Source organism: Periplaneta americana, chromosome 6 (assembly GCF_040183065.1).
Source record: "Periplaneta americana isolate PAMFEO1 chromosome 6, P.americana_PAMFEO1_priV1, whole genome shotgun sequence".
NCBI lineage: Eukaryota > Metazoa > Arthropoda > Insecta > Blattodea > Blattidae > Periplaneta > Periplaneta americana.
The window spans coordinates 109,084,500-109,112,441 of NC_091122.1; the positions used below are offsets into that span (position 1 = coordinate 109,084,500).

Below are 27,942 nucleotides of genomic sequence, written 5' to 3' on the forward strand. Positions count from 1 at the left end.
AAAAATGTGGCATCACCGGGATTCGAATTCTGGTTCTTAATCGTGTTAATTAACCGTTTGTTTTAAATCCCACACAAAAATAGTAAAACAAACATCTCAATCAACAATAAAGCAACCTATTTTTTTCGAAACATGATGCATCAATATTTCGAGGCACAGACTCCCAAAGACGCAACATGATACAGCCAGTGCCAGCGTTTTTGGTGCGTATCCTTGAGTAAAAAGCCAGTTAGTGAGTACTTGTTGCCAGTGCAGCTGAGAACGGTACCACCCAAATACATGTCACGTCAGCAATCTGCCAATCACAGTGTCAATCTTATTGCCCAATGAGTGTGTCAAAGGCAAGACACTGGTACTTTGCGTTTCTGGGATGTGTCCTTGAGTACACTGTCCAGTCAGCGGCATCTGTTGCCATTTCGGCTGAGAGTGGTATATACCACCTCCTAAAGGGATGTGGCGTCAGCAATCTGCCAATCACAGTTGTGAGCTTTCTTGTCCATAGACTTCGGAAAAGATAAGATACTCGCTCTCAACGTCTCATAACGATAGCTTTGATTATAAGAACTGGTTTACAAATTAACTAATCCCAACATAAAACTTGGGTTGCAACTAGCAAGCGAAGAATACTATAAACTAAAAGATTTATTTTGTCACTTAGGCTGTATAGCCTTAAGGACAGCGATACAGAACTGCGCTCCAATTGTAGCATACATCAAAAGCCGGATCACGTCATTCATCCCTTCCCTCAAGGCCACGCGTCATCCACATGACAAGGTACAGAATATTTGTATTCACTGTCTAGAGGTGGAATTCGAAGCAAATCGGTCGGAAAGTACTAGTTTAAAGAGCAATGGGAAAAATAAATGAATATTGCTCTATTCAAAACAATCACAAAGCACGTTGTCTCATTTGTGAACAGTTTATTGTTATAATTATTGTGGTCGGAAATACTTTTGTCATTTTTTCCGTGAACACGAGTTTGTTGTAATCCGCCACATAGTTGCAGGCGAGTCACGGGGAGAAGTCATTCAACGCCGGTGGGCTATAGAAGGGGAACCAATGTTTTCCCCAAGCTTCCATCCCTCTCTCTGTGAATTCTGCGTCTCTGCTTAAGAAAATAATAATAATAATAATAATAATAATTTATTTATTTATTTATTTATTTATTTATTTATTTATTTATTTATTTATACTGGCAGAGTTAAGGCTATAGGGCCTTTTCTTACACTCTACCAGATCACAAAGTATGCAAACAGTGAAAATGTAACAAAAAGTTAAAGAACAAAATACTAACATATTACAAATAATAATAATAATAATAATAATAATAATAATAATAATAATAATAATACTAATAGCATAACAAAATCGACATTGAACAACATGAAAATAATACCATAATAGAAAAAAGAAATTAAAATGCAGATCTAAAGATTGGAATATAATAAAAACAACTCTATTCGTACAAATAATAGGGAAAACGTTTGGAAGAATACAACAGAATGTAATGTAATAAAATAATAATAAAAAAGAAGAAAAAATAAATTTTACAATAAAAATGGTGTGGTAATAAATTAATCTGGTGATCAAGAGAATAAAAAAGGGGAAAGGAAGGAAAATAAATATACCGTTATATACTTATTTTTTACAAAAGTATCGCAGAGAAAAGGGCTTATAGTTAAAAGGAATCTGAATTTTAAAAGTGCGGTTTTAGTTTATTTTTGAAACTAGATAATGTCCGACAATCTCTGGCATGTTGTGGTAGAGAGCTCCAGAGATGAACTGCAGAGACAGTGAAAGTTGAAGAGTAGAAGGATGTTCTGTGTTTAGGAATGGAGACTGTGATCGAGTATCTATTTCGTGATATGAGGACAAATGTTGAAAACGAGAAGCTAAGTAGCTAGGGTTAGAGTTCTGAAGAATATTGAAGAATAACGTGAAAGAGAGGTGGAAATGAAATTAAATAAAATTATATTAATATAATATAGTAGTAGAAAGCTAAGTAAATTCACTGAACAAATACTCCTTCCCACTGGCTATATCAGTGAACGAAAAGTCAGTGCCACATGTAACATTAAGTGAAATTTTGCAACAAAGAAAATTACCTTTCAAACATACGGACCATAGAGTGCAGTGACTGTATGTACCTGATTTCGATCCCTGTACCAGACGAAAGATTTTTTTCTGCAGTAAAAAAACGGAGATCCTTCTAGCCTATAAAATTGAAAGCTAAGCGTTTTTCTAGTATAAAAGGCGGTGGAGATATGAATACTGAAAACGGAATGATTTTTATTACATTCATTCAAACAATAAACGATATAGGAATCCGTGGTATCCTAGCAGCGATGGAAGACGGTAATAAAAGAGAAACGACATAAGAAAATTGATCTCCTAGGTTCACGTTATGCTTATAAAATCGCAGAAATATGACCCTACGGGACAGTTGCAGTGTCAGAACAAGAGTGAGCTGTGTGACAAGACTTAGAGTGGGGAAGAAAGTGCTTTACCTGTGCAGCTCTTCGAGGGATCCTTCACGTGGTGGGTGGGAGTGTGGGGGCGGAATAAAATCAGGTTAATGGAGAAGCGCTTGTTTTATTGCCAGGGGATCGGGGCGCTGTTTGCCCGCCCGCTGGTCCATTCAGCCTCGGGTGCGCTAGTACGATTTGCCTAACGAACCAGGCTAAGTACAAAGTGGATTGAAACGGAATCACGTGCGCTGCTCGGACCTGATTTATGGGCTCGGAACCGTGCCGGCCGGCCGTGCGATGCGGCCTCCTTTAATTAGAAGGGAGTTCGCAACCTGGGATGAGCGATGAGCAAGTAGCTCTTCATCGACCTCTTTATTCAAAGGCCGTGATTCCTAATTAATAATTGATTTGTCGGTTCGAGGAATGCTTCCGTATGTAATTAGTAAGCGGATGTTCTTCGTTAGCGATAAAAAAACGGATTGTGGTTTACGACAGAAAGAGGAGCGTTGCATTTTAGTCTTTCATCGTAGCCATCTGTATCTGATTCCCAAAGAAGGCGTGCCTTTTTTCTATATAAGTTGTATTCCACGCTTGAAGACTTTAGTTTCACTGAATGTATTCTTGTAAATTGGCGACTTTTTGTTTTTTATGTATCCATTACCTACCCACTTCACTTTACGTGATTCGGGTTCCGCATATTGCGGATAGATGGCATGACTGTGCCCCATTTTCTAGTTGTACACCACTTCGGCGGGCCACACTGTACATGATGTGTATCTGTGGAGAGTTATGTCGTGTATTAGGGTGAGTGTATGTGTAAGTGTTCGTGTAAGTTTAATGTCTGGAATGACTGATGTTGATGAAGATGATGAAGGGAGAATGGGAAACCCGGTGCCGGCACGTAGTCTACTCCTGTCGAATAGCACCAAGGGGGCCGCTAGGCTTAAAGTCCCCGTCCTTCGGACGAATCACTATCAACAGTGACATGTTCCTTTTCTTCATGTGCACTGCGGAGAGATTTGGGATTTAACCCAGGATTAGAAGTTACGCACCGCTATCTCTCCTAGTCCCGAACTTGAAAATTTCTGACTTAATTGTGTACAATTATATGCAGAGGATTTTCATGAATGTGCCTCTCTGCTTTTACGTCTCGACTCCAAAACAACTTGAAGTTAATATTTTCCGGTAGTCTTATAGTTTGTGTAATACATTTGGTATTTAGGGTTATTCTTTAATTTCTTACAGTATGGAAAAATAGGATAACGCTAGGGAAGTAGACGCACATTTCACAACAGCTTCTGTTATTCATCCAAAACAAAAACAAACTGCTTACAAATAATAACAGGATATTCTACAACAATAATTTCATTCTGAAAAACTATTGTTTTTAATTTGAAATTGGTATTTGGGAGTTATAAAAATATGCCGAATTTTGTTATCTCTCTTCCTAGGGTAGGGCAGATGACGCACTACCAATAAGAATGTTCCCCAGGGATTTCATACTTGGTTATTTAACGACGCTCTATAAACTACTGGGTTATTTAGCGTCGATGGAATTGGTGATAGTGAGATGATATTTGGCGAGATGAGGTCGAGAATTCTCTAGAAATTACCTGACATTTGCTTTAAGGTTGAAAAAGAACTTCGGAAAACCAAACCAGGTAATCAGCCCAAGTGAGAATCGATTCTACGCTCGAGCGCAACCACGGATCAGTAGGCAAACGCTCTACCGCCTGAGCTACGCCGGTTGCTGCCCATGGATTTCTGTAGAAACGATTAAAACATACACATTGTGTTTCATTAAGCACTTTTAAATTTGGTGTCTATGTAATGAATGTTAGGAGTCGACGAAATTTGAATAGGTATATATATATATATATATATATATATATATATATATATATATATATATATATATATATGTATATGTGTGTATGTGTGTGTGTGTGTTTATTTACATCCATTTGTATCTGTTGTGGGTATTTATGAAATGTAAACTATGTGTATATACATTTTTTTTTTTATTTATTGCGCTTATCCTCCACCTACGTACAGTTACCCTTAAAAGGAATGAGACGACTCTTGGTCGTCGGAAGTTAAAGTTCTACAGCGCGGTTCACTCGATATCGACGTAACAATAAGTACCATGAGAAACATAACAAGAATTGTTACAGGGACCACAACAAGGACAAGGACCAGAATAAGGATCACGAAGAAGACATCCATTTAAGGCCACGATTTCACAACATAGCTCGAGTCACAAAATATCATTGCTTCTCTGTACCGAATGGCAAATGCCTGCTATGGGATCTATATTCTGGACTGCTGCTGTCGCTGTCTTGTCTCGATAGCTCATATAGTAGCGTGTCGGTTCCACTGTATAACCGGAACGTCTCGTGTTCGATTCCAGGTAAAACTTTTTTTTATTGAGGTGTAATTAATTTCTTTATAGTTCCTCGACTGTCTAATTTGTCGAAAAATATGGAATAATTTATGCCCAATTTCTGGGTGTTACAAGTGGGCTGAACCTTGTGAAAAAAATAAATAAATAAATCTTACTTGGAAGTTAAAAGTAATCTTCCTCAAACAAAAATCATAAGAAACAAAAAGAGACCTGTTAACTTAAAATCTTGCCCACATGCCAACAGCTTCTATTACAACTCTAAGTCAATCCGGCATGGATGTAACGAGATTGTGGAATAAGTTCTGATCCCCAGCGAGATCTTTCCAGGTGTCAAAAACTTGATTCCACAATTCGTCTCGGTTTTGAGGGCGTCGGTGGGCATAGTTGGCTATTTTTCTCTTTTTCAATTCCGCCCATAAATTTTCGAGGACATTCAAATCAGGTGACTTCGGAGGCCAATTAATGATTTCAATCTCAGGTCTCCTTAGAAACCATCTTTGAATGCTTGCGGCATAGTGCACGGGATGGTTATCTGCTGGAACAGCAATGTTCCTCCGGGAAAACATTCTCGGGAGGAAGGACGGAATATATTTTCCAGAATGTGCTCGTAAGTTCCCGCATTAAACCGGCCATCGATGCGTTCTATAACCCCAGGTCCATCGTTAGATATCCACCCCCAACACGATATGCTAAAGCGCTCCGATCTTTCACGTCGGTGCACATAGCGCTGATCATGTCGGAGACCATCCTCACGATAGACACGGACAGGATCTTCGTAATCACTCGAGATGGTTGTTTCGTCGGAGAAAATTACATTTCTCCAATCGAAATCCACTCGATTGGTAGCGAAGGCAAGACGGTCGACAGATTGTGCTTCCCCCAATATTTCCATTTGCGCAGCCCTCCTGCTCCTAATACCGCGGTTCCTCAACCTGCTGATTACAGTCTGTGAAGAACCGGGAAAGTTAGATGCTGCTCTTATTTCGTTAGCAGTCCGAAAGGGGTCCAGTCGAACTGTCTCGAATAAAAGAGCATCCTCTTCCAATGAAGAAATCGGCGGACTCCCAGGAATAGGGCGATTTTTGACCTCCTGAATTTTGGTAACGATGAACAAACCTCGCGGCTGTACTTCCAGGAACACCGACCAAACGGCCAGTAGATCTAGCCCCATATCCAGCCTCAACTAGAGCTGTAACGATGAGAAATGAGGGATGACGATAATACTTTAGTGTAGACAATGACTATTTAACGTGATATAGAATTATTGAAATAAGGGGCATCTTGCACAGTAAGAGTTAATAAATCAACTCTAACTTGAATATTTAAATAAAAGGATATAACAGAAAGTCCAATTGTTTCGAAACTAATTAAATTAAATCTAATTACATTAAGTAAACAAACACCAAGTTTTGACACCACATTGCTACAGCTAAATTGTAGGTTATTAACATAAGCATTGAATGGGTCCGTACTTAAGCGTTGAACGACAAAACCAAACTTCGAAAGTTCGAATCTTGCCGTGGAATGTAGCTTCTTGCTTTTTATAATGTAAATCAGACTTGTAACTACAATCATTCATATTTCTTAAATTATTTATTAATATTTATAGCCAACATTGAATTTGTAAAGAAAAGACTTTAGAAATCTCATTTGGAATTTGTGATCTGTAGTAACATAAACATAGATTATCTCTCGGAACTTTTCCGTAAAAGTAAATTAAATTTACTCCTTGAAACTGAAAACCTTAATCGTAGAGTAATTTTCCCACCAGCATACAAGCTCAAGTAGCACAGCCATTGATAAAAGTTTTGTACACAGAATTAGACTGAATTTCTATTCGACAGAATCTATAATCAATGGCTTGTCTGAAAATGATAAACAAATCCTAAGTGTTTCCGATGTCACTGAACAATTTCAAAATATTAATTTAAAAACTAAAAAAGGGTCGTAAATGCTGTCTCTTGTGATTGTTTACATTTATGTCTACAAAATGAATCTTGCAAAAACGTATATGATACTGGTACTACTGATATTAAGAGTAAATGTATTGTATTTTTCACTTAATCTCAGAATCACTTCAGTGGATGTTCTCCACTCAATGTTGTGAAAAAATTCAAAAGTAAAAAAATGTTGATAACGTAGGGACTTAAAAATCTCATGTATTAAAAAGAAGAGTCTACAGGGACATCATTTTATTTTTACTAACATTTTAAATATTAACCTGTCTTTACCTTTAGAGAACCGGAAACACAGTTTGCTACTCCCTTACACGAATGTCGTTCGATTATACTGGCGTAAAACACAAACAAATCACTCTACTAGGTATAGGAGGGAAGAAAAGTAGTTCATCCATTTACGTAAACTAGGAAATATCGCGCTTTTGAGTTCGATAATTTTCATTAGGTTTTTGTTTAATCAAAATACAGTACTGTATTAAGAATAAGTGTTTTTACTCACGAACTGAGTTATCCATGCGAACGTATTCATTATGCAGTGTATATTATACTGTCTATAGCACATTAGCGTACAATATGGAGAAAGAAGTTAAATTGAAAAATAATCATAATATGAATATGTAAGCACATTTTTGAAAATGGTGACCGTTCATTTCGATACAGCCTTCAGTTCTTTTGTGCATATAATAGCACTATATACTATTGCATCTAATTCCAATTGTCAGTTTCGTCCTTCGTACTAGTAACTCATGTTGAAATAATTCTGTACCTACTCTATAAAAGAGTAAGTGCCTTACGTACTGTAAATTCAATCTTCACTTCTTGCCGATCCGAAAAGATAAAATTACTCAGACATGCTATCTACTGTCCGTCCAAGTGGTTATGCCGCAGGATCGTAGAAAGGGGGGAAATCATGTAACAGTTAATTAGTTAACGAGGCCCTTTTATTTAAGTTATTTTAAACAGTTGTATAATATTACGTAAACGTCCAATTCCTAACAGAAATTAATGTTTTCAGAAAAAAAAAAAGCTAAGACAGCCCAGCTTTTACAGAAGGGCGAACAGAAGCAGGTGGGGGCAATCGGGATGCGACGTAGACAAACGGACAGTACCTGTGCGAAAATATGATTCAATATTGAAAGCTCTTTCGTCACTTGAAAACGCGAACATATTTCTGGAACGTACTATGCTCACTAACTCTGTACTGTTGACCGTAAGGAGACTTTGACTCCATACGCGGCCTTGGTTCTGTGTGGAGGACGGAAGTTTACTAGTAGAGAGGGTCGCATTTGAATAGAAACGTACAAAATTCAGATAATGCAATTAAAGCTATTCCGAATATTATTAAAGTTAAACTTGTCAATATCCTAAGAAAGAAAATATTTTTTTCACTAAAACCAGTGATTATAAAGTAGAGGACCCCCAATCTATTGCAAATTCTTTTAATGTCTTATAGTATATAGTACAGAAATATTATTGGCAACTTAAACATTTCAAGATTTTGCAAAAGATACTGCAATTGGTTATTTAAGAGATGCATTTAATAATTAGTATTAATATATGTAATTAGTCAATAACTGCAACGGTGCTTTTTCATTCAATCATAACATGAATAAAATTGAATGCACATTAAATTAAACACTATTGCAAACACGTAGATAAAATAGTTAAAATCAACTGAAGGGGTGAGAATGAAATAATCCAAAGCCACACTTTTAACAAAAATTGTTTTGAGTGAATGTATTTCTTACAGATATGGGAAAGATACGAATAAAATATTGTAATAATTACTCAGCAAATGACATAACCTAAGGACTCTAAACTTTTGTAAAAGTTTGTCTGTGTGGCTTAGGAATATTGTTTAATTTAATTTTAATTGTTTTTAATATATATGCACTTACATTGTATGTGTGTATATAAATTCATTAATTAGATTAACTTTTATAATATTATAACTTGCAATTTTGTATTGTCTGTGATCATTAACACTTAATCTGAGGACTATTTAAAACTCTATTTCAACGTTATTTAGACAAAAAAAATAGTTGATGTAGACTAAGAATCGAAGTCGCTCTCTTCTACACAACATGCAGAAGTCTTAGCGCCTGAGCTATGGAAACGACACGAAAGCTTTCCTTTCTGTGCGGAGTGTCGATCTAGTCATGAGGGTCCATTGTCGATTTAACTACACGATTTATGTATATATTTATTTTTTATTTACGTAATATTATCATATTTTTTGCAGTTTTTGAAGTGAATTCCGGAACGATGCTAATAACAAACCAAATAGCCTGAATTTAAGTAACTCAATATTCGTTATCTTGTGTATCAGTGCTCTGGTCTCCGATCATGCGCAGTGTCTTACAGCTGGGACTTAGGAATATTCAATCGTCTCATTCTTTTCCAGGGAAACTGTACATTCGATCACCGCTAGCTGGCTATGCTAAGGTTCGCTGAGTAACCAAGTTCCGAGCAGGCAACTCCACTCGTCCGTAGATTAGCCCTTCCATGCGTCGCCAGCCTGCGACCGAAAATGCAATGAAATGTTATTGAAATGGAATGCTGACGGAAAGATGTTTATACATAATGTGGAGAAACTGAAGCCCGAAAAAAGAAAAAAAAAACTCATGAGTCCTTGCCCGTCACATGTGTCATGATTTTTTAAATGAAAAATGCCACTGTTGACCGAGACTGGAGCCCTGACCTCCTGCGTGGCAGAGCGAAGATTTAACCACTGAGCCACTGCAGGGACTTCATTGCACTATACAGTGTTATTCTTAATTTATATACACACTGCGGTGTAGGATCACCGATTCGCGAGACTGAAGTTTGGAACGCACGGAGTATACGTGACATCATGATCCATGGGGTGGGATGGCACTGTGAGAGTACAATTTGGTTTCCTAAGAAATCACATTATCGCCTTTCTCATTTTGCTTGTCGTGGGATTTACAATCATCATACATACTTGAGATCCTTTGAGTAAACAAGTATATTTAATTTTTTTCATTTATTTATTGAATTATTTATACATGCATATTTGTGTTGGTGTTAATTTAGCTGTTTTGTAATTCACACTACTGAGGAACATGTCGAAAATTAAGAGCACCAAGCGTTCCCTTCAGAACGAATTTATAGAGGAAAGTTCGGAAAGGAATATTTGTTTATTAAAAAATAAAAACACTAACGGAAAACGTATTATGTGTCTTTCTCGTGTTAAATTTACATTACCTCGTTAACTGGTTGTTGCAACCAGTTCTGAAGGTAGCCGATAACAGGTTGAAACATGTTAACGAGGTAATGTAAATTTAACACGAGAAAGACACATAATACGTTTTCCGAAGTGATGTAGTGTTAAAAGTTGTGTAATCAAGATGTATAAAAACACTGAATTTTGCAAGTTGTTAAAAAAAAGTATAATGACAGATGGAACTAGATTCTTTCAAAAGCAGTGTAATAGCAAAGGTGCATGGAAATATTTTATTGTACAGTCAAAACTGGCCTTCAACATCAAAATTGGACATGGAACATAAAAAAGAATTCCATCGAGATTTGTGTATATTGTAGGTACAAGCCAACATCCCTTTCAACAACATTTCAAAGCGTTTCTTGAAGAAAGTTATTTTGAGTGAAAGTAGGAGATATTTTGTTTTGATACGTTGCGAATGTATCTTGTAATTCGGTGCGTTGACTTGTGAAGAAATGTATATTATGTAGCCTAAGTACTGTATATTTTTTTCTTTTCTTCTCGCACACAAATGATTATTTTATATTGTTAAAACTTGTACAGTATAATGTAAATTGAAACATGTAATGTTAGGCAATTATTTTTTGTACTAGAAATGCACTGTATATATTATATTTGTAAACGTGAACATTTATTTTGTGTTCTATTTTGACATGAATATTTACATGTTCAGGCAAGAAGTAACTGCACTTTCAATCGTCCATTCCCCTCGATCTACACAACGCAGTAGTCCGTGCGTTCGTAACTTAATGCTTTTCGGTACCCGGGTCCGCAGTCTGCATATATATAATTATAAAACCGAATTCTAATTACCGTACTGTTTTTATAATAAGCAGATACACACTATTCGGTAAGGTGGATATCGTGATCAGTAATCTTCATGTCATATAAGCTGACTCCACATATCAACAAACAAAAGTCAAAATCCTTCCGCGCCCCGACCGCTGATTGATTTCTATGTTCCCATCGCCTGTGTTTGCGTTATGTTGTGAGTGGTGACGCAGCTGCATGTCATTTTACCACACCTCATTTTCAACAAGAGTACGTTCTTTCTTCAAAGCCTTAGTAATTAATTTTGTGCGAGATCGTTCGTATTTGCTTGGTTTCCGCACAAAACCAATCCGCGGAAAGTCTAAAATTCCACATTCAGTATTCCCAACCTAACACACAATTTCCCTCTTCTTACCGCTTAAGTGACATATTGATTTTACTGCTTTAGGCTTTTAACATATTATTTATTAGAGACGTTCAATATAGTAATAATTATAAATTGGAAACTTACCTCTGCAATTTCACCTAAATTGCACTGTTAATTATTGTTTTTAAATATTTGCAAAAATTAAGTAAACTCTACAAATCCACTAAAGTTACTGCATTCGTGATGCAAGTAACATTAAGGAAGCCGTGAAAAAATCAACAAGATTCCAGACTCATCATGGCGGCTATTTTGAACGAAGGAGATGTGTATCTTGAAGTTGAAGAGGCTTGGGAACAAGGCTGTGGTTCTTTGGTTCCCGACAAATCCAGGGCAAGGTATGAGAGAGCCTATAATACATTCACAAATTGGTTGGAAGGGAAAAAAAGAGAAATTAATGAAAAAAACAATGCTTGCTTATTTCGTGAAAAGGACCACAACTTTGAAATCTGCTAATAGTCTGTGGTCAGAATATTCAATGTTAAAAACTATGATAAATTTGAAGTATGGTATCAATATTGGGCAATTTTCTAGTTTGGTGAATTTTTTAATGTTATATAAATAATATTGTTAAATTATTAAAATGAAAAATAAATCATTACATAACCTTACCGTTTGTTTTAAGTTCGCATTTATAGACTGGGGGGAAAAAAGACAGACGTATATCATGGCCTGCTGGAGTATAGTAAACACAGAAAACATTTTAAAGCAACAATGTTGAAGATAGATATTTTTGTTTTGCAAATTTGCCGTCATTGAACAGAAACCTAGATGGAGATTTCATTGCAACTAATTAGAAATTCCTCTTTCAGGTATGTAATAAACGATCTTCGTACAAAATAATGTACGATACACGGGCGGTATGTTTTCTTTAAATTCTCGGAAATTAAATAAGGTCAACTACGTTTCGCTTTTTCAAACTTTCCTCGAACATGAAAACTTCAACATACCGCTCTTGTAACGCATATTACTAATTCAAATGCTTCATATATGGATTTTCTTTTCGTGTTTAGAAAAATATCACGTTTTCTGTCAAATCTTCGAAAATGTATAACAGGCAGTGGCGTAGCGTCAATGTAAGCTAAAAAGCTCAGCTTCCCCAGTTAATAATAATTTCATAATAAACCTGCAGTCTATGGACAAAATTATGTATTAATTTTAATAGAATTTATATTCACACGTTAAATATTGTAATGCGGCAGCTCAGGATGATTTGTGATGCAGCAGTAAACAAGAAGCCTACACAAACCAGCTTCCAAGAAGACTGGTTTCTTACACTCATTCTTCTGTGTAACCCACTCCGCAGATTTTCTATCCCTTTCTAACTTAACTACCCTGGTCGCAAGGCTCGCAGGAAGCTAGCTTTGACATTGAAAATTAGTAGTTTCCGAGTTATCCCTTTTCGTCAGTTGTGTTCAGTTGAAGTGTTAGTGTGCATTGTGGCTGATATAATAAATAAAGAGTGAAATAACAGTTCCTGACACCAATTTATTTGAATTTTTTAGGACAATTCTATTATCAAGACTGACTTACGAACAAAAGTATGATCTAAAAAACAAATGACCGACTCCCTTGCTGTCAATGAAGGACACAACCAAAAGACAGACGCATACTTACGTAATGATACTAATACTGTATCTATTGACCGTTAATATTGTGATTTCTCTAAGTGTGACAGGGAGTGAGCTAGTGTTATACTATTTGATGTGTAAACCGTGAAATCATATTTTACTATGTATCATTTGAGGTCATGCCTTATTGGTGTTACTTACGAGGTTCCAACCAATCTTCGACTGCTGACTTGACATTGACTACTATTTATTTTAAGAGTATATTTTTGTAATATGTTTTCTCATATTGCATGAAAGACAACTTGAATTAGCTTCCCCTGCTCAAAATTTCATGCTACGCCACTGATAACAGGTTCTGTTTTCAGACTTCTGTTTTCAGGGTAATAATAGTATAACGTTCTAGACGTCAGAAAGAGGTAGATTGTTTGTCCTGAAATCAATATCATGGGATTGAGACACGTGCATTTGTTTACACGCGGAGTCGCCTTGCATAGAATGGAGATTCATTTAGGTACGAAATAATGTTATGAAAAACGAAAATGCATGGTTTTAGTCTCCATCGTAATCTACGAGGCGTTTTGGGTCTTTTAATACATGCAGAAGTATTCTTCTGACTCAACACGAGGTATTTGTAAGTCTAGGTACTGCTTGAGTATGTGGTTGGCATAGTTCTTGCCCATCGCTTACAAGACAAACATAAGACAAGTAACACATTTATTTACTTTATTCCGGAGAAAAAGAAATTCTCACCTTTTTTTTCGAGAATAGAACCATTTTCTCTGGTACTGCTAGTCATACTGCAGGAAATATTCGATTTTTCAGCGTTTAAAGCTACTTGAAAAGTAATGCTACTAGTGTTATTGTACTATCAGACCTTGTACTGAAAATCAAGACAAAAGTGAACAAATAAACCAGACAGTATAATCCGAAACAATATTGCTGCGAATGGTCACATTATCGATATAGAGCTGACATAACGAGTAAATATAATCATGAAGCAAGCGGGAAACCGACTGAAATATGTGCATCCGAAAACAGAATTACATTGCATGTGAAACGTGCAACATACCATCGCATCCATTACCACTATTGCTTTAGAACATGTTACGCCGGGATATCGCTACAGAACAACAAATAAAATTTAGGTACTGTACGCTGCTACATAAATCGGAGATATGCGTTGGTGTACATTTGCACTTCGCGTCACTCGTGTTCGTTGTTCTGAAGATTGCCTAACTTGTAGGGGCACGTGACTGTCTTGTCTCGCAAGAGTCGGTGATAGACAAACATATATTGCAGCGCTTAATATCCGAACTAAATATATATATATATATATATATATATATATATATATATATATATATATATATATATATAAAGAGAGTTTTTGTGAGTTTATTACAGTATGGTTAACACAAGTGATGTTAAACGACGCTCAGTGCCTCAATTAAATCCTCTGTGGGAAAGTGATTATTTTTGGAGGCATAAAATGGGGCACAGTGTTCAGTTTGGAAAAATATTGCTATAATAAGGAAGTTCCATTTAGAGTATCATTATAAAACATACCATATTAATCAGTATGTGGAAGTGGATCATAGAGCCCTTATGAATGATCTACGTAAGCATAAATTTGCGATGGAATTCTTTTTTTTTTAATTATGATGTATACATATTTATGTCTTGTATTATTAGAGATTTTCTTCTAGGAAAATGGTTTGTTTTATATTTTAATTTCTTTCTCAGAGAAGCATTTCTTTACTTCGTGTACTTTAACTGTGTTGAAATTTTTAAGGCCAGTTGAGACTTTTAAAATTAATAAAAAGTGCATTGTTCAGACTGCAACCTACCTACTTATTTATATACATGATTTATTTCACTTTGTTTGCACCATCGAAACAATTCGCCCATTCTTAATCTTTATTCAAGTGTTATGGTACCACTTCGGCTGAGAACCGGTTTTCGTGCTACGCCGTTTGAGTCTTGCACAGTGCAAACATACAGTACGGGAATCTGCCCATCACTGACTTAAATCATAACCATGATAATATTCCTCAATGTAACACTAAATATGTGGTTCAGTCTTCTTTACAACTATTTTTTGTCACAACTGATTTTTTTCATACAGATATCAGTGAAGAACTAAGTTTGTTCCCTTTCTTTGCGTATCTTGTAATACATTGATTTATATACATTCTTATAGTTAAAACAGAGGGCATGTATGAGATGTCAGCTTGGGACGTTCTTCGGACATATGACCTATTGTTTCTCCAAATTCTTGAAATAGTTCATATACCGTTTCTTGAAAAATGTTGTAATGTTTGTATACACTGCTGGAAATAATGTACAAGAATTTTTTTTTCGAAAATAAAATGCACTCTGTAGCAACGCTGCAGAGGATAAATAGCAGCATATAGGATCTTCACTTTCCTTACTTGCAGGTGATTGAGTGTACGTAATTCTAACTTGGGTGAAGGGATGCCGACTTTCCACAGCTATGTTACCGCAGTGGACAAGTGAATTTGAAATTGCTTTTTAGGCGATTAATCGGTACCTGTGATTTTTTATGAAAAATTACTACTAAAATATGGTCATAAATAGTTTATGTTATTCTACAAAAAACATATATTTTAAAACAACCATAAAATTCTGAATGGAAATTTTGACACAAAATATATTCTTTTTTTTTTTAACCATCTTCGGCGAAGGAGCAAGATGTTATACTTTTTATTATCAATTTATAGGAACCATTATCTGTACGTTCCTTCTATTTTGTATATATTGTGTCAATTTAACAAATGAAGTTTCACAATACAGTAGTAAAGCCAATGAATAAAAATCTGCACGAATATAGAACATAAATATATGTTTCTTCTGTTTCATAGAGTACACAAGCATTCATTATTATTCCCGAGAGAAATTTATGTCGTTTACCGAAGACTTCAGGAAACATGGCGGGTTAAGAGGTCTTTTCTTAAGATTAATTCTAAAAAAAAAGAAAAAACAATCTGAATAAAATTGCTGTGGAATTTTTACTTAATTATTTTATTTTAGTTGATTTTAAATTAGCCTATGCATACGTATAGTTTATAGTATTAATGAGAATAATATACTAAAATAATATTTAATTGATATGATAGATATATCACTGGGAGGCATTTGCTACTTGATTTATAATAAGATCTGCTTTCTACGATGCGTCCACGCGTCACCTCAGACGTGTGAAACATAACATTTCCTAAGTTTAATTCTCAGTGGGTATTTTATTCAAAGCCTAGACAAATAAGCTGAATACTACTGTATTATGGTTACATATCAATAGTAGGATTTACATTGCCTTCTGTATATCAATATGTGTTTTGTCTGCCGACCAAAGTCCTCGTAAGACGATAATAATTAGTCAGAATCGGCTTCGGGAATATTAATGAACGCTTGTGTAGTAGATTTGTAAGGGAGTTCCGAACTACAAACACGTAGGCCGATTTGAAGTTTTAAATGTAATATTCTGTGGGAAGAATAAGTTATGCACTGTATCAGACTCTTTTAACATTACAATTATTATTGTTAATTGAAAGTAAAATAATCTGAAAGATAGAAGCAAATTTTTCCCTTTGGTTGTAATTTAGTTGCCATGGTAACGGTTCTGATTAATTCAGTTTTTTTTTTCTTTTGAGTTTGTCCGAATAGAGTTTGAAGCGGGGGCTGTAGGTTCGGCAGCAATGCCAGCTGCCTGTTATTTGTTACAAAGTGACAATAGTCCAGGAATGACATGCACATTCATCAAACCAATGTATCGCGTATTTCCTGCACATGCACGCCCGCGCCTGTGATTTATACATAACACCATAGCTCTGTGCGGGAAGGGAGGCCTGCATGAAGGGGTCGACAATCCTCAAGGTTCCTTTCCTCCGACGATCTCTCAAAAAGTAAACGGGGTAATCAAGGTTCCCAAGTTACCAATGACTGACGTTATGTAATGCATTTGTATGTGTGTTTTCAATTTTATTGAAATATTACAGTATATTCACGCCCTCGGAAAAGTGAAAATTTCGGTCGACATGATATCTGTACATGACGTCATATTTTATTCTGTAACAGTATTAAGCCATTAAAGTTAGCTAAAATCTTAATATACAGTAGACTTAAAAATTCCTGATTATTTGCGTATTTCACTCGAATATGCATAGAGCCACTCTTTTCGTAGGTCGTGGCAAGCGACTGAAGATGGGAAGTGAACGAAAATGATTGCATATTTGTATGTTTAGTCATCAGTCCGAGGACTGGTTGGCTCGGAAGTGACACCACTAAGGCATCGCTCATGAGGCCAGGAGATAATGGGATAGAATGGATAGTTCCATTACATATATCGCTGACTTCATAGTAACATAGTTCACTAATCAGACTTTGAGATGTATGCAACAATTGTTCTTCCTCTGACAGGTGGCGGACAATGTATGTTAAGTATAATTACCTATATAAGTCATAGAGAGGACTTTGTATATTTTACTGTTTACGAATGCAATTCTAATGCACTAACTTAACTGTATATAAATTTCAAACAAGGAATTTTTAAAATATCACTTTAAATATCACTTAATACACGTAATTGAGGTTCGTTTTTCGACCAAGGTTATCAGTAGGCACTTTTCAAGAATGTAGCCTCCGCGATCTCCAGATTTCAATCATTCCGACTTTCGGTTGTGGGGTTACCTTAAAGAACGAGTTTTCCTGACACATCCAACAACTCTACTGCAACTGAAAGTTGCCATCTCGCAAGAAATTGCCAATATTCCAAGACATTAGCTGCAAAATGCTATGCATGGTGTCGCAGACAGAATGCTGTACGTTGAACAAGAGAACGGCGAACATCTTTCCAATGTTTTGTAAACCACGTTGTTTGCCCAACACTGTGATGTTTTTTTCCCTATCTCAAATATTATAATGTGTGTAGTGGTTTAATGTTTTAACTGACTTTTGAAATGCCGTATAAATTACTATTAAATCTCAATAAGTTTATTAATTCAAATAATTATAATGAATACTATTATGAAGGTTTGGAAATGATGTTACTGACATGCTCATCGATTTATAGGAGGGTTTGTTCTACAAGAATTTGTGTTTACAACCATTTTATTTGCCTTGAGAGTTGACTTTTAGGCCCTGACAGGTAGCGGTATTTGCTGAAAAAAGTTGGGGTTATAAATTTTTAGTATCAATTTCTCTTAAGATTAGCTCATTAATTTCAGTGTGTATGCACTTCACAATTTGCATGTTTTCAGTAATTTTGTAACAACGTGTAAAATATTCATTATGGAATAATACGAATTACATAGAAAGCTTTTTATTTACAATTTAATTCACATGTTATTTGTCTATCCTTTACATAAGTACTGAGTTACTGGCATTTGGCAATGTTGTCCCCAGCTTGAGTTACTGTTTGTGTCTAGTGAAGGCTCGTAGGTAAATGTTACTCATAATTTAAAAAAAAAATATTATAATAATGTTCAATAATATACCTCTGTTCTCTCACAAGTGTGTATGTGTGTCTATAATGCTATGTTTATGAAAATCCGATAGACGTAACATTGAGGGAGGGGAACAACTTTTTTCTTCCTGGCAATACTTCGCTTTGAATTCGTGCTGCTGGGTTGCGAGTTCTGCGTTTCCTCGCATTCATGACGTCAGGTAGAACTGATATGTGGAGAGAGTGGGGATTACAGGCAATTTGTGAAATGGTGTGTTTATCACAAATGCTATTTTTGATGAAGGAACTCTATATTCTGTACATTACAGGCTCTAAACCTACAAAAAGTAAGAAGAAGAAGAAGAAGGTATAAAGTAGCCTCTTACCGGATCGAAAAGAGCTGCAACGAGTAGTGTAGAAACTGTATTTCTGTAGGAATAGTAATACAGTATGGGCTACAGGGGAATGAAGTTTTTACTGTTTACGAAGCATTGGTTTTCATATCAACACAGTGTAGGAAATAGCAGAAATTAGTTGTTTCCTGTAGCAACGCGTGCAGGAAATAGCACTTCATTATGGAAGTGTTGGGTAATAGAAATTTACTTATTGCAGGGAATATATTGCAATAGAAATTCTTCATACAATAATGTGCAATGCAAAAAAGACGGGTAAACGGAAATTCATTGACTGCAAACCTTTATTTGCTCTTCACAAAGCCACCGGTTGTGGAAATTTTGTACACAGTATGCCATGTTTTTTAAATATGGTATAGTTAATTATGCTGTATCAACTACACGGGTACTTAGCGTCTCTGGAATATGTGATGAAGATTTGGTAACATGAATCCAAGAACTTGTCATGGAATTACCTGTTATTCGTATTACGGTTAATGAAAAATTTCTATCAAGTAATCAGTGTATGCGGGAATCGAACCTACACTTCAGCACAGCCTCCAGGCACGACTTCCGCACGTTACTCCTAGACAATGCAGTAGCCAATGATATTGTATATAAGGACAATGAAGAGTCGAAATTCATTGCCATAACGAAGCGCGCGTAAACAAATGTTCTTACGAAGCGCAATACTTAAGACTTACTCATACTACGGGATATTCTGGATCGTGAGCGTCAAGATCAGTCATTTCCAACTGGCCAACCTGTAACGTCGGAGCGCGTTTTCCCTCTCAGAGCAGAGCTGGTAGAGCACGTGAGGGAGGGTAAAGTTGTGTCTCCATTATTTAAACATCTCCATCCTTTCCACTCTACTCCCCATACTTTGCTATTTAGCTATGCTTCCCCTCTCAAGGAGCTCAGGAGCAGAGAGTGTGGTGTCACAGAGTCAGCAGTTGGAAATGCCTGGTCAAGATAGGAGTTCTGTCACTAGTGGCGTCTGAACTGATTATACGAGGGTGGACCCAAAAGTAACTGGAACCGAACTGTTGCGCGCGCATGCTTTGTACTGCTGTAGAGTTGTGCTGTTAGGTGGTGTTAGTTTGTGGTCTCCCGCGACCGTTAAGCCTCGTTCACACTTTTCAAGTAACTTGAATTCAAGTCACTTGAAAAGACGAACTTGAAAAGTGTGAACTATGTTTCAAGTTGACTTGAAATCAATTAACGGCTTGAATTCAAGTTTCAAGTGAAGTTGGATCCCTTTCTACTTTTTACTTGACTTGAAAGAACACTTGAAAAGTGTGAACGTCACTTGATAACTTGAATTCAAGGAGAAAAGAGCGGGAATTTAAATTAATAGCTGTTTTAAGAGCGTTAAATTAACCGCTGATTGTTTTTCAGTTCTACTAGGAACGTAAAAATAATAGGAAACAGCAGTAAGTGAAATAATGACCAAATATTTGAGTTTCTGAAGTTGTATAAAATTCACGAAGGCCTGCGGATTATAGAAACTCCAAAATTTCGTAATAGAAATGCAAAGGAAGCTGCAAAGAAAGGAAGAGTTCATTGAAGAATTGAACAGCAGAGATTTTAACGTGGACACAGATGAAATAGCCTATGAAAAATAATAAAAAAAAACATTAAACTGTAGATAGAAAAGAAGTGAGGAAGATAACAGGGATTAAGAAGAGAAGAGCGTTGCTTGAAAGGATGACGTTTATCGCCGAAACTGGCATGGTTCAATGTGGTTGATAGATTTTTGTGGGGGAACTGTAACAGCTTCAAGATAATCATTTTCGATTATGGTAAATCAGACTCGCTTATATTTTATTACATTTGCGATAAGAATTATTAAACTTGCTTGAAGATTTCACTTATTCTATTTGTAATAGTCATTGGTCGTGTATTTCTCTTAGTAATCTAATTCCTAACCCATACTGAACAACGCATCTTCCATTTCTTCAATATATTTATCATTTCCCTGGCACGGAAACTTGCTACTGCAGAAATTCCTAATTGCACAACATCCATGGACGCCATTTTATCCTACTTGAAAACAAAATAACTTGAATATGTCTGAACGGCGACTTGAATTCAGGTACTTGAAATCACGTAACTTGAATTCAAGTTACTTGAAAAATGTGAACTGGTGTCAATCTGAGTTAAGTGGTTTGTTTGTGGTACTGTGTTGTTTGCGTTCCTGTTTCAACCGTTTGGCGATTAGTGAGATGGCCGACCACAAGGAACAAAGAGTGTGTGTGAAATTTTGTTTTCTGTTAGGGAAAACTGCAGCCGAGACCGTTGGGATGCTTCGGCAAGCCTTTGATGATGATGCTTTTGCCAACAATCGTCACCTCTAAGTCGCCAAACAAGTGCCAAATGTAGCTAAGAAGTCGCTAAATTCAATTTACAAGTAAAAAGAAAAGGGTATCTGAAGAAACGAGTAAGATAAACAGTAGCAAAAATGTATCGTAACTTTTACAGATATAAATCATTCATATCCTCCTCTAGTACTAGCTGCTGTCGTGAAAGGCGTATTTCATCAATATTTTCAGTCTTCCGCAGAACACTTTAAGGAAATATTTGTAACACGGTTTTCCAGAAATCCGGAAGGTGTTCCTGGCGTGAGGTATAGCACTAGCTGTTTTGGTTTCACTCGGTAAGACTTGCTGAACAGGCCTACTACCTCAGCATTGGAATAGGAAGGAGGAAGTACGGCCATAGCGAACATAGAAAATTACTAGAGGTACCTCGGTAGAATATTTGTTCACCTCAACCCAAAAATGTATACCGTACCATTTAACAGCGCCAATAATTCGCCAAAGGAAAGATACTGCAAGGGATTACCCAAATTGTCATGATAAGTTGTGCAGGGTTGTTCTTATGAAGTTTTGAAATTGTAAGAAAGAAAATATTTTCTCTATAATAATATTTAAAATGTCGAAATATTATCAAATTAAGTGTTTCCAAATACAGGATGATCCGTTTGGGTATGGATAAAATAAAAACACCGTAAAACATTTACTCCTGAACTTTATTTGTTGAAACTTTGTGCATATAGCACTGAAAGATGGGAGATTTCTCATTGCTCAATATGACCCCCATTGCGCACCGTTATGAGCTGTGCAGACAACTCATAACGGTGATGCAATTGAGCCCATGTCTGTTGTAACATAAGAGGGGTGATTTGTTGAAAAGCTTGAGTAATTTTTACTCTCAGATCATCATTGTTCCTGGGTTTGTGTGAATAGACAATGTCTTTAACAAAACCCAACACGAAGAAGTCAGGAGGGGTTAGATCTGGAGAGTTTGGGAGCCAAGTCAAGAGATAGCTGCTTCTTGTACTGGATTTCGCCTGCAACCTCCTGCATGTTTTTTTTTTTTTTTTACACACAGAACCTGTTTCTACAAATGTTCGATACCACAACATTATGGAATCGTATTTAGGTACATTACGCACATCATACTCACGTCGAAATTCCCTTTGAACTCTTTTAACACTCTCAGATTTAACATACCAAAGAACACACTTTGCCCGATGTTTATTTGTAGGAGCTATTTTAATCATCTACTATTTTCATTTGTCATTTCAGGTTATGCGTTGTAAATTGTCATATATGGAAACTCCCATCTTTTAATTATAATATAACCAGCAAGAAATTTTTCTTACTATCATAATAGCTTTATAATAATAAAAAATTAATATTAACCATACGCAAACGGATCAGACTGTAATTACATCTTATTAAAAACAGTACAAATGACAAAACGTAAAATCGCAAAATTTCTCACAAAATTATTAATAACAACTCCAGAAAAATCGTTGGTCGCTATATCGTATTTCTTTTTCGTTAAACACCCCTGAAAATCGCTAGAGCTAGTGATTTGTCGCTGAAGTTGGCAACACTGCCGTTGCTTCTGCGCACATTTTTAAGTCATTTGTCGAACTATAGCATAAACACGTTTTACTTACCTACTCTGAACTGATAACTACACTTCAATCGAGTCGCGTATGTAATCCAAGTGGCCGAATTGGTAGGCCTATCCAGAGTATAGAACTATTGCAAGATGAGCTCGAGGGTGGGGCAGCTTATCGCCATTCTGTTATCGCTCAACGCGTGAGTGGGTTATACGTCGCCCCGGGATTTGCTACGTTCCTAATGGATTCCCTTGTTCATGCACGCTGCAAGATGCGTGTGTAATAACTTGATCTATAACGCACTATATTGTTGCTGTCATGCACAGATATGCTGGGTGGAGGAGTATTTACTATTTTGAGGGGAGTAAATCACCCTTATAGGTGACAATTACACCGAAGAAATAAAAATGTGTGTGAGAGTTTCAATAAATTGAACTCGCGTTCTCACTTTGTGTATGTGCGACCTTTTCCCCTGAACTGTAAGATACAGTTTCTCCTCCCGTTATAGTAGAAATTTTCTTCTGACCTGTAAGATACACTTTATTAAATTTTTCTCCTAATGTGTTACATGATATGATATGAATTTCATGTTGAAGATATACCGATAAGCTGTCACAATTTGACTATAATTATATGTATATTTACCGCCTTTGCTTATCATACAAAATGAATGAGTTAATTAATCATATTTTCCTCATTAACGTTTTCGGTACGTAACTTGTACCATCTTCAGATGTTTGTATATTATTTTAATTGTAAACCAAGCCTGTGGGTGCATGTATCTGGACTGAAATGGTCAGTGTTTTTGTGTAAGCTGTGCTGTCCAGATACATGCACCCACAGGCTTGGTTTACAATTAAAATAATATACAAACATCTGAAGATGGTACAAGTTACGTACCGAAAACGTTAATGAGGAAAATATGATTAATTAACTCATTCATTTTGTATGATAAGCAAAGGCGGTAAATATACATATAATTATAGTCAAAATGATATGATATGTTATATTTCGTCACAGCACTTGTTTACATGTAATGGTGTACCTCACATTTCTGTATCCGGTGCCACCATTAACATATTATTACAATAACACATTATTTGCAGTACAATACTCCCAATTACACCATGTACCTTTTTTATTACTTGTTCAATCTCCCTTTCAGTATTTCTCCTACATTTCATTTGCTATTCTCTATTTGTTCATTAATCCTAATATATCTGATATTATATACTCCTTTCAAACCCCCCTTTTTCTCTAACTACTATTCACTAAAATCTCAATTTCAATTTTTCTCTATCAATTATATTGAATTATTTGTCCTATTTGTTCTTTGACCTTTTCTCTTATCTCTCTCTTAAATTCATTTACTGTTCCAACGTTCAAATGTTAGTACTAATTTTATGCTGTCATTTGTTCACTTCTCTTAACTCTTTCTCACTATTTTCACTCATTCCTATTTGCGCTCACTTTCACTTTCTCACTATTCTGCTTACACTTAATCCTTTGTCACTATTCTCACTTCCTATAAATACTTTATTTTATTGTACATATCTGCTTATACACTTTCTCTGTCCCCTATACTTCTCGATCTTTTCCAGTTTCACTTTTCTTGCACTTTTTGATCACATCCCCACATTTTTAAACATATCTAATACCTCTGCTATATCCTCAACTGCCTCAGGTTCTGATCTTTCTTTACTGTTCGTCTCTGCCTTATCTAATGTGTTATATATTTTATCATATTGAACGGGTGTTCTTCTAAACTGTGCAACTATTTCCTCCTCATCAATTAGACGAATTTTCTCCTAAACAAGTGGAAAAATGTTCTTTTAAGCTATTGTACAAATTTGGTCGTGTATTGTTAGATGAAGTATTTCCTAAACTGTTAGATGGATTGTTTCCGTGGTTGTTTTCATCGGCAATATGTCCTAATGTTTACTAGTACACACGCAGAATTTAAGAAATGTGGAACTCTTACGCAAGATTATCGTTAATTGAAATTTCCTCTTCTTTGTTCTTGATTTCTCTCTCGTAAAAGGATGAAATAAGTGCATCAATGATGTGTACCATCTTAGAAAAAAGAAAAAAAAAAAAAAGGACAGGTACCATATGAAGACTTCGGTACACTTGAGTAAATTTCTTATGCACTACGCCACTCTGCTTCTCCTTTGATTAGTTTGTTGCTTTCTCAGTCTGTTTATAGGTCAAATATTATAACTTATCTATAACAAACATATATTCAAGGAGTAAATTGGTGCAAGGTAAACCTTCTTTCCCTAGTCGCGTGGATCAGGCACTGTCCGAACTGGACTTAGATAAATTCACGCTACGAGGTTCAGTCATTTTTTGTGTCTAAACTAATTTCTTTAAGCGCATTAAATCTTATACGTTATAAATCTTCACCTGATTTTTAATTTTCAGAAATATGATAGTAGCTTCATGGAGAGTGATCTCAGTCCATCCTTCGTTGTGTTCTGTGATCCCAGGAAACATAGGGAAGCGCCGTAACAAACAGAGCCACATTGTCGTCGTCTTTTGTCTCGGTATGAATGAGATGGCCGGCGGAGTTGGTATCTTTATACCTCAAAGGTTCCATCCATCCCTAATCCAATTAGCGTCCATTTTGGTTCTCGAACCAAGTGTGCGCGGGACTGGAGAGAGTTAAGTTTTTTGGCTTACGTCGTTGAGGCCAGTTTGTGTGGTTTCGACAGCCATGTTATGACGATTTTTGTATGATGACTTACGACGAAAATACATTACTTCTATCAGTAAAATTTATACTGATACTAACGTACAGTATTAATTTTCTTTTGAAATTTCGACCAATGTATACTCCTAGAACCGGTGTCCATCCAGCATCGTGATGAAGTTGAGCTACAGTGAATAGCGAAATCTGGTTTCGAAAGTCAGCCCGGAGGATCATCATGCTAACAACACATTATCACCTTAGTACGATTATTTAGTCCTGACAGTCGCCGGTAATGTGCGCTTGGGTCAAGCGAGTCCATTTAGTAACGCCAAGAGGTGTTTGGGTTAGTTAGTCGCTTTCCTTCAGAGCGATCGGATGTCATGCGTGCTGCGGTAGAGCGGTGTGTTTCTAGTACAGTTAAGCTGTACTGCATTTCTCTACTGACCGCTCGCCCTTATCTCTACTCCGGTACTCTCCCCACTACTCCTATTACTTCCCTTCTTTCGCGTCGTCGATCTGGTTGAATGATTGTTCACCACTGCTTAGAGCGCGACTCTTTGTCCCTATGGATAGCGTATGAACTACACATCCAAGAGGTCCGTGGTTCCATTCCCGACACATGCAACGGAAGAGATTTTCTTTTTCGTCCATGGGACTAGATGCTTGTCTCTTGTCACGTGTTGTCTCAGCGGTGATCCCTCGCCGTGTTGACCACAACCAAGGAGGCACACAATTTGAACCGAACAAATTTATTATTTAAAAATTCGTTGCAGAACGAAAAGTTACATTTGTTCGGATCAAATTTCTGCACATTTAAAGGACAAAACTCAAATTCTTTCAATAATATGTCATAATACACTAGTCTCTTAAATTGACTAATAATATTGGAAATTAAGTCAATGACTTTCCCAAAATACGCTGTGAAATGTTTCATATAAAACAATTTTTATAGATCATTTTTTAATTATTACTTTTGTACTTTTGTGAACTAATATCAATAAATCTCCGAAATATAAAAAAAAAATTTATCTCGAAAAGAAAGCAAAAATGAGCAAAATTGTGTTAAACTTTTTTCTTAGAAATATCCCAAACAATAGCCCCCTGAAATTAATGACATTACTTACGGTTCACTGTATAGCTAGCGATGCTACAATCTCTGCCACTATTTTGATACTACTGCTGCAACCACCGTTACGGGTACTACAGTAACCACCATAACTTTTACTGATAATTTAATAGAACAATTGTCACTACTGCTATTACAAGAACCGTCATTTATACTGGTACTATAGTCCCGTCGCTCTAATTTCCGGCAGCCAATCGCGTTGCAGGTCGGCTACATTTAAACGTCTTGTGATTCGCTGATGAAGACGTTATTCATTTCTTTAGGCTCGATAAATACTTAATATAATCGCCGGTCATTTTGGCTCTTTCATTGGCGTTCGCACAAAGCACACGAGGACGTTATTTGCCGCTCAATTATTTGCTGAATTACAGTGCGTTTGATTTATTATCATAGGAGCTACGACATGATAATGTTTAACGGTGTGGCAAATAGATTCCTCTTCTGGTAGCTCGGCAACGAAAGAACAAAAATGGCGGACGATACTACCTACCTAGACTTTACAGAGCCTTCACTTCCTAAGACGTAAGCAAAAAGGAGGAGTTACGCCGGGAATAACAGCGTCGCGACTATAGTACAGTAACTAGTGCTGCTACTGGTATTACAACAATCATTAATACTACTGGTACTATGCAACAGACGTCATTAGAACTAGTATTATTACAATCGTCGGTATTTCAACAGCAACCATCATCATTACTATTGGCACAGTACTGTCACTACTGTTGTAGGTACTACAGCTGCAGTAACTGAACTACCACTATTTACAACAGCTACAACTAGTATTTGCACTAATATTGACCGCTCATCTACTGCTAAAATTTCTATGTCTAGTGCTTTATTGCTACTACTGTTGATTTTTCCTTATTATTACTGATACTGTTAATATTATTATCACTAATATTAACAACAACAATATATTTCAAATATGCATCAAATTATTATTGTTGTTATTATTATTATTATTATTATTATTATTATTATTATTATTATTATTATTATTATTATTGATAATATTAAAATGGATTTGAGGGATGTGAGATATGATGATAGAGACTGAATTAATCTTGCACAGGATAGAGACCGATGGCGGGCTTATGTGAGGGCGGCAATGAACCTGCGGGTTCCTTAAAAGCCCTTTGTAAGTAAGTATTATTATTATTATTATTATTATTATTATTATTATTATTATTATTATACTAAAAGTTATACCAGGAAGGCATTGTTGTACGGAAAAACGAGTAGAGGCGTTATTATTTTGCCATAGCTACACTAGCTTCGTGCCATGAAGACAAGAAGCATTCACTCAGATTGAACTTTCGGTTTTAATCTTACATTTCTTACAGGTTTTTTTATAATTTCCTTGAAATTATAATAGGAATAACTGAAAGAGCCTAAAAAATGCATTTAGAAAACAAAGAATTGCGTTAAAAGAGATGATAAAGACCTCAAATTTCTGTAAGTTAGGGTTTATATATTCGCAAGGCTGTAGACTGTCGGCAAGTGATGTTAGCGACG

At 36.1% G+C, this 27,942-nt stretch overlaps 1 protein-coding gene across 6 annotated transcripts in view; it reads left to right on the forward strand.

Annotated features, from left to right (window-relative positions):
* LOC138701645 (protein O-linked-mannose beta-1,2-N-acetylglucosaminyltransferase 1-like) overlaps positions 1-27,942 on the forward strand; it is a 1,230,831-nt gene that overhangs the window by 462,554 nt on the left and 740,335 nt on the right. The window lies entirely within an intron of this gene.